Below are 8,411 nucleotides of genomic sequence, written 5' to 3' on the forward strand. Positions count from 1 at the left end.
TACACATTGCAGTCATCTCTGCTGCGTGCCTATGATTAACTTTTCCATAGTGGTGAAAATAAAGAATGGGCTCATAGAGAAAATAGGAGGAAAACAAAAACACTTCTCAGTTTTCAATGATGTGAAGTCCTTTGTGACATGTCACATCATCCCAAGTCTACCAAGCCAGGGCTCCCTGGTGGCCAGGAATTTACCCCAATGCAACATCACATCCTGGCACAGATCCCATTCCATTTCTACCTGCATCCACAAATGCCATCCTCCTCCTTCCTCCCCGCTGCCCTCGGTCCCCTGTTCAAGGGTCACTAGACCCTGAGCTCATGCCTCTCAAAACAGAGTTAGGGAAAGCATCTAACTGCTGAGAGCAGTGCCTGGCTGCCCAAGACTGCCCTGGAAGACTGTTGCTTTAGGCCATCTCAGTGTCATTTGGCAACATAATGAGGTCTCCTCAGAAATGCAGTTTCAAAATAGATTACCTGGCCTCGCAGACGAGCTGCCCTCTGGTCACAGACTAATCCTGCTTAGGGGGAATCTGGGCACAACAGCAGTGCACAGGGATATTTCTACTTAAAACTGCAGTAAAACCCGGCCTGAGATTTTTGTCTTTCACACCTTTTCTAGATACTAGCTTGCTAATTGCTTTTTGTTCATAGAGAGTCCTATCATATGTAGACAACATAGGGAATGACAAACTTTTCGTAACTCCCTTGCAGAGGCATCCAGCTGACAGATGCAGAGTAGCCATTGCCTGCGCTTGGTGATGCTCAGTGGCAGCTCTCTGTGCATTGCTCTCAGAGATACTGTGTCCCACTTGACAGATCAGACCACCTACAAATGAATGAAAGACAGGGTTTCAGAAGAAGGACTGCAAGTGTCCCCAGGACTTTTTGCCCAGAACCTGCGTCACACCTAATCCTTCAGCATGCAAAAGAGATATAGTTTGTCATAATTTTATCTTTGCTTAAAAATAAAAATATGGAGCCTCCTTTTTCATTCTCTAATAATATATTAACTGTAGGTATAGGTGTTTGCAGACAATAATAGTCTTTCTACTTTTCTATTGCAATGCAATAGAATAATTTAAAGGTTTAGCTAGGAGGAGAGCTTGACTTCTCCATTTAAAAGCTGTCACAGTGAAAATAAAAATGAATCCACCAAACAGTGCAACTGAACAAACCCACACTGCCTCAGTTGTAGCAGGGCTTATTGCTGCACTGTGACGGCGCTTGGGCACCAGTGCCGCTGTGCAGGCAAGCTGCCAGGAGCAGCCACAGCGAGCCCAGAGGATGTGCGGCTGCCATGCACGCAGCAAGGAGCTGTCAGCATTTGCCAGAGCTGCCTCATTTTCCACTTCACATTGCCTGTTGTCCACTCTGTGCCTGAGAGGATGGAGCACCAGGGCCCTCACCCCACCACGTGTGGACAGGACAGGAGGCACAGAGCCAGAAAGCTTCCCCTCCTATTCCTCCATCCAACTTCAGCAGGGTAGTGTGGGCACCAGCAGTGTTTTTGTTATTACAGGGGCAGCTAAGCCCTTTCTCCTCGTTCAGGGTTTCTCCCTAGCCAGACATGGCACCCAAACTGCGGAGGCCCTCTCTCTGCCGGTGCAGTGGCGATCACCGCTGGAACTCCCCTGGCACAGCTCCTGGTGCACATCCAGTGACACGTGTGGAGTCACATCCTGCCTGCAGGCTGGTGAGCCAGCACTACCTTCCACCAAACGTTATCACCACTGAGTTTCCTTCCTCCGTGCGCTGACGGGAGGAAGCACTGCCTTGGGCACTGCTTACAAAGCATGCACACATCCAGCTATGCTAAGATGAAAGTATCCTCAGCCATTTCCTCCTCGGTAAGCTGTCCCAAGAATTAGCCCACTTCTTCACACGGCTCTTTACCACATCCCTCTGTGGCGTCGCTGACAGGAACAGGACTAAACTTTCCCTGTTTCCAAAACGGGTTTAAATCATAGTTGCCTTGTGTTATGCATCAATTTACTAAACAGTAAACATTCAACTTACAGCAAAGCAAATAACAATCAAAGCTGACAAAGTGCTTTGGTCAGTGCACTGCTCAGGCTAGGTGACCCAGTAGGAAGAGGCGCTAACAGCAGGGCACAGCCATGGAGAGCTCTGCACCGGCCTGCAGGCCCTCAGCCAGCATCCTACAGCTGCAGGCACTTTAATTCTTGCCTTTCCAGGAGCCATAAGGCAATGGTAAGGGATGGGCAAGATGCTGAGCATAACCAAGGGTTCACAAAAAAATCTCAGTGATACCCTACAGCGTTACCAAAGGAGGCAGCTACTGGGGTTTGGGAGAGGGCATTTTTGGGAGCATTTCACAGGCTCCTGAGGGAGCTGGGGCAGGGTTCACTCCCCAGGCAGCTTGGTGACAGAAAGGCGAGAGGGAGAGGATTATCCAGATCTTCTGGAAAGAGGCAGGAAGGAAGTGGGAGTGCAACTTCCTACTCAGGACAGTGAGACTTGACCCCCGCTCAATTTCCCTATGACTCAAATGGTATTTCTTAAAGCAGCCCTCCTTCCAATGACTAAAAAATAGCAACTGCTGAAGCAGAGGAGACTGCTGACTAATGCTGTACTAGAGGATACATCTTTCTCTTGAGAATAAGTCGGTACAAGAACCAGTTTTTGGATGAGCTAGACAGGACTGCCAGGGTTACCCTGTAACAGCTGACCTAAGGTGCAGACTGTTTTCAAAAATGTAGAAAAGATGACTAAACAGGGCAACCTCAATAAAACTGTTCTACAACTATATTGCAATCTACATAAATGTAATTTCTAAGGGATCTACATTTTCAGTGGCAAAAATTTTTTGAGTCCTCAGATGAAAAGGGCATGAAAACTACTAGCAGAGACCACAGGCCTTCCCTGAATCAACTCCACTTGAACATGAGCACTTCACTTGGAAAAACATCCCATCAAAATGCCTAGTGACCTCAACGTCTAGTGACCACACCCTTTGGCAAGCTGCGGCAAGGAGAGGTTTCCCCTGACTGTGAGAAATCTGGACTTTATTTTGAGGCTGAATTTGTTGAGATGGACCTTCCCCCCCACGATTTGCTATTACTGTCGTCTCGTCTGCCAGTCTGAGGACCCCTGCAGCAGCGTGTTCCTGACGGGAGTTACCTGTAGATAGAGAGCTTGCTTTAACCAGAGGGACAGAGCTCCCAGCAGCTCCCACAGCGAGGCAGGGCTTTCAGTGCATTTGCCAAGCAGACACTTCATATTGTGCCTGTCCTACTGACCAATCATAGCTGCACTGTATCAGTAAGCAGATCTCCTTCTTCTTCACCAGGCTCCAACTTTTATTTCACCTGCAAATGTGATCAATGCAGGATTCATGCTGTTGGCCTTCAGACCCTTGATAAAAGCCATTAAAGATGTGGGATCAAGGAATTGTCACTGTAGGCAGGTGCAAACCCACCAGAAAAAGACATACACACTTACTTACACACACACGTACACACACAGAGCATGGCCACAGTTAATGCAGAAGAGGCAGGATTAACACTGCAGTTGCCTGCAGGGCCCCACTGGAAACCGACCTGCCAAAACGATTCCCCGGTTACGGTTACACAGGAGCTCTGGCAGTGAGTCACTTTCCGAGCCACCAAGCATGCTCCACTTTGAATTATGTATCATTCTGGTTTTTTTTTTTAATCAAAACATTGTGTTTTTCCAAAGAAAATGCCTGGATGAAAACTAAACATGTAAATATTTTTACCTTTACCCACAAAACTTATAATCTCAACAAAGAAGAGGTCTCCAGTTAGTTTGACAATGATGATCGGCATTTATTGGCCACTTCTCCTTTCATTTTTTAATAAAGAATCCCACCCAGCTGTTCCATTATTTGGTCTGGACTAGAAGATCATGAATGAACATCTCATTTATACTTTTTAAATATTAGAAAACTGTCATCTTTATTTCACTTTGCTGGCATTTCCCTAGTGCTCCTAGTGATACTGCAAATCAACAGTTTCAGTAGTTTCTGCTCAAAAGCATTTTGAATTACTCTTGGACCAAACCCGCCACATTTCCTCATTGTCATGCAACATTTGCATCTTCATCTAGCTTTCTCCATAGTCCTTGCCCTGACCAGGAACTCTGTTGAGTATTGGGCTGGTACCACTCACATAACTAGTTTGTCCTAAAATATCTTTAATAAAACCCCCTTGAAGAAATGCCTTATTTTTCTTTACTTGGTTTTTATGATTCAGACTGGTTTCTCTCTTTTGAATTTACCTTTTTTCCACCATTCTGCTGTTACAGGCTGCATCTATTCACCACATTTCAGCTGTTTCAGGAGACTCCAGGTGCCATCTGTGCATTGGTGAGGTGTCCCTTCCCGAAGCAGCGCCCATCCAGCACCTCAGAGGAGGTCAACAGGTACGGGACATGCCTGCCCTGGGTTCATACCAGGAATGGCAGAAGCTCGGGGTAAGAAAGTGTCAGGCCGACTCAGCATACCTCTGTGGCAAAACACTCTTCTGGTTAAAAAGAAGCAGATCCCCCTGGGGAGAGCAAATTAGCAACCAGTATCTGACACTGTTTGTCTTTCTCCTGATGGATGAGCCATTTTTTTCCCCTCTTTCAGACTAATACTTGGCTGTACTTTCCTTTTAATGAGTTTTTGGACCAAAGCCCAAAATGGATCAAAGCCATTGGAGTGAGGAGCGGGGGGACACATGACCCAAACCTTTGCCTTTTTTCTCTTTTACTTTACAAACAGAAGTTGCATCTTTTGTTATTGAGGTTAATGTCAACAAAGAGGATCGGTACTTTGCTTCTGGAGCGGAGGGTGACCCACCTGCCAGTTTGCCAGTGACGGATGACAAGCAGGAGGCTGCTGCTGCCTCCTTGCTGGGACACCCCTCTGGAGCAGGGCAGGGAAAGGGTGGCTGCTGCCGATGGGCAGCGCTCGCCTTTCAGAGCAAATGCATCTCTGCCTCAACAAACACAGCAGCTCCTGGGGGGGGGGAAACAGGAAGATTAATGGGTGATTTTCTACTTCTTGTGTGACACGAGGGCCCTAGTCTCAAGGTGGCGAGAAATTGCAGCTGTCAAGAAAGACAGAAGCAAGGCAGGGCAGGCAGGAGATCATGTCACATCTCCTTTCTTCCTTCCCCATGTCCCTGAAGTGTGATTAGCAAGAGTCCACCTCTCTCAGCAGTCAGCTTTGAGATTGCTGGGTGGGAAGCACCCCCTCTGCCAGGAGCTGTTGCTGCTCTGACAGCCCAGTACAGAGTGCAGGCCTAAAAAGGGGAAATAAATAGTCCTGCGCTGTTACAGCTGTCAGGGCTTGGCTGCGCTTTTTGAGCCATTTTCCCCCTTTTCTAATAGAAAGCTTTGCCAGGAGTCTGGAAACTTGCACATGCCTGCCATAAAAGGGAGCTGAGCACAATTAGGATGCTGATGAAGCTGGGAAAGGACAGGAGAGACAAAAACCTTATCATCCAGCAGAAGTGGAAACATCAATAGCTGCAAAGAGCCCACAGAGATTCCCCTGTCCCCCCACCAAGACTTGTGGCTGCTGAAGAGTGGGCAGCAGTTTGGTCCCCTGGTGCAGCCCCCTGGCTTGGCAAAGATGGGCAGATGCCCAGGGGCCCTCCGTCTGAGCTGCTGGGGCTCTGCTGGCTGCCCTGCACCAGCACATAGGGCAACTGGGGATGCTGGGATGCTGCTGACTGGGATGAGCAGTCGACAGAGGCTGTGTGTGATGCGAAGCAATGAGCGCCGTGGGCAGCTGCTGGGTGGGCAATAGGGCGATCACCAGCCCCCAGCTGTCACATGGCCTTCGCCTGGTGTTCAAACTGGAGAAAGGCCATTTCTAGCACAGCGGGAGCCAAGCATCCTCTCATTGGGCTTCAGCAGTTTTTTCTTGCCATCGATATTTCTCCTGCACTCTCTGAAAGTCTCTCTATGCAGTGTGCCGGTGGTTCTCCGAGCAGCATGCTGAGGGTCATCCCACTTCCAAACTGTGGGAGGGAAATACTGCTGATACAACGCAGGCCTTTATTTCCATGAGAACTCTCACAAGAGGCAGTTGCCCTTCACCGAGTACATTTTGTGTATTAGGCTCCAAGTGTGACTGAGCAAGAACAGCCCGTGGCTGCTGGCAGGCCTTCGGTATGCTGCCCGGCCTGTCGCAGGCTTGCAACACCTCTGTTACACAGACCTGCTCGTGGCATACTCCAGATGGCAACTCAGGACGAAAGGATTAGCTGTATGGAGCACACTCCTACAGAAAATGAAGACGCTTGCCAGGCTTATTTGTTGGTGATTGTATGCAAAGCTCTGGAACATGCATGCTTTGTTCTCCCTGTTTACTACCTCTGAAATGTCTCTTCCCAGCAGAAGACAACTACCATGCCTTGTTCAGTTTCAGGGCTCCTGTTGGAGGGGACAAGGAGTCACATAGACTCATATACATAATTCTCTTCCTCTTCATTTAGTTTTCTTTTTTCTAGGGTAAAATAAGAGTCACTTGAGATGGAAGCATAGAGCAATTTAAGGGATTTTTTTAAAAACCTTATGTCTTTCCTCCTCAAATATTAGCTATGCTGAGCATCTAAATACAAAAGAAACATAATGAGATTCCATATGATTCAGAGTGTGAAACACACCCAGGAGAAACCCAGCTCACACTAATGGGCATTCCCCAGAGTTTCCGACTCGTGGATGCATTTGGTACTATTTCTGTAGGGCAAACAGCAAGAGGAGGAAGACAGCCACTAGCAGAGGTGTCTGCAAGCTGACTGCAGAAGTCAGTAATGCCAGAAGACTGGAGAGTGGCTAATGAAGCATCTCATTTCAGAAATGACAAGGGGAGACTCCAGGGAAGTGCAGTAGTGACCTACATAGAGCAGAAGGATACAACAGAAAGGCCTGGAGAGGTGAGGACAGCCAGGAGGAGGCAGAGGAATTGTCAGGGCAACACAAGGAGACTCTGTCTGTATAAAATAGGGTGTAATGAAGCAAAGGAAAGCATCTTTTCTACTGCAAGATAAACAGGCAAGATGCACTCTGAGCTGTGCTAATGGCTGATGTTTTGGTTCTTTCATGTTAAAAATTATTAATAAAAATGGGTCTATGTTGGGAATTCAGGTCAACCACAATAAAAAAAAAACACATTTTGTGCAAACCAAAATGTGGGGAAATTTTTTTTATCAATTCAAAGAAGCATAAAAATGACCCAGAATGTTTTGTCTGAGCCTTCAAAACAGTAAGGAAAATTTCTAAATAAAGTATTGCTTCAAATGAAAAGAATATTTGAAAGCATCTCAGCAAAATATTTGTATGTTTTAAAAGGCTTTTTCAGGGTTCCTTCCCACTGAAGAAATTTAGTAAAATTGAGATATATTCACAAAATGTGCTGCTTTTACCTTAGTCTAAATATTCTGGGGGGGGGGAAGAAAAAAATTAATTCAGCTGCAGCCAGCAGCTGTTTCTAGAGTTGACATTGCCTATTGCAGCTCCCAAAGCAAAACAAAAGTATCTTGTCTCCATTGAATTAGTTACTGTGGAAAAAAATAATCACCTATTTCTCAGCAAAGACCACAGCTGAAGATGTGATACTGTTTCCTGAAGAACACAGAAAAGCAGAAGGAGATCTTGCTGTGGCAGACTAAGTATGACCACCGCCCCAGCTTTCAGAACTGGTTTGAGCTGATGAGGGGGAATGTGGAGCAAGCGAGTTAAGGTGGGAACAAGTACTTCTCTTCCACTATGAAATAGCAAGTCCTAAGAAAGGGGGAGCCATAGTTTTAAATTACCATGGCGAGCTTTGCTGGAGGGTGTCTGTAGTCCCCTTAGATGGAGCCCATCTGCAGCTGAATCATGGAAGGTCATGTCTGCAAGTCCTGCCCAGCTCCTGAGTCTACTCATCTAGTCAGCACAGCTGACAGAGGTGAAAGAGTGGAGCTAGTTGAAAACATTTGATATGGCTCTAGACAGGCAGACTGATCTGTAAACTCAAAGCACAGGAGAGACTGAGAGCTATTGCAATGGATTACAAATTAGCTTGGAAACAGATGCGAGGCACGAGGAGGGAACGTGGCTGGAGCTGGTGGGTGAGTATCCTGATGAGCTTTCCAAACCTCTCTGCCCCTGCCAGCATCTGTTCCATTAATAATTTGCTCTGTCAATTGATACCATTTTGCAAACCCAAGTAACTCTGCACACTCAGCAACAAGGTATTCCTGCAGCTCTCAGAGTATGTACATACACATACCTTTGAAATGGGACTGTACACCAAGTTTGAATTTGAATGTAAGCGTTGTGCCACGCTGGGGCATGGCAGCTCCATCGGGAACACCATCCATTGCAAGCCCTGTGACTTACCTGGATTTGTTTCCTACTCCGGCAGTGTGCTGCCCATGCGCTGACTACAGG

Source organism: Balearica regulorum, chromosome 5 (assembly GCF_011004875.1).
Source record: "Balearica regulorum gibbericeps isolate bBalReg1 chromosome 5, bBalReg1.pri, whole genome shotgun sequence".
In the NCBI taxonomy this organism is placed as follows: Eukaryota; Metazoa; Chordata; class Aves; order Gruiformes; family Gruidae; genus Balearica; species Balearica regulorum.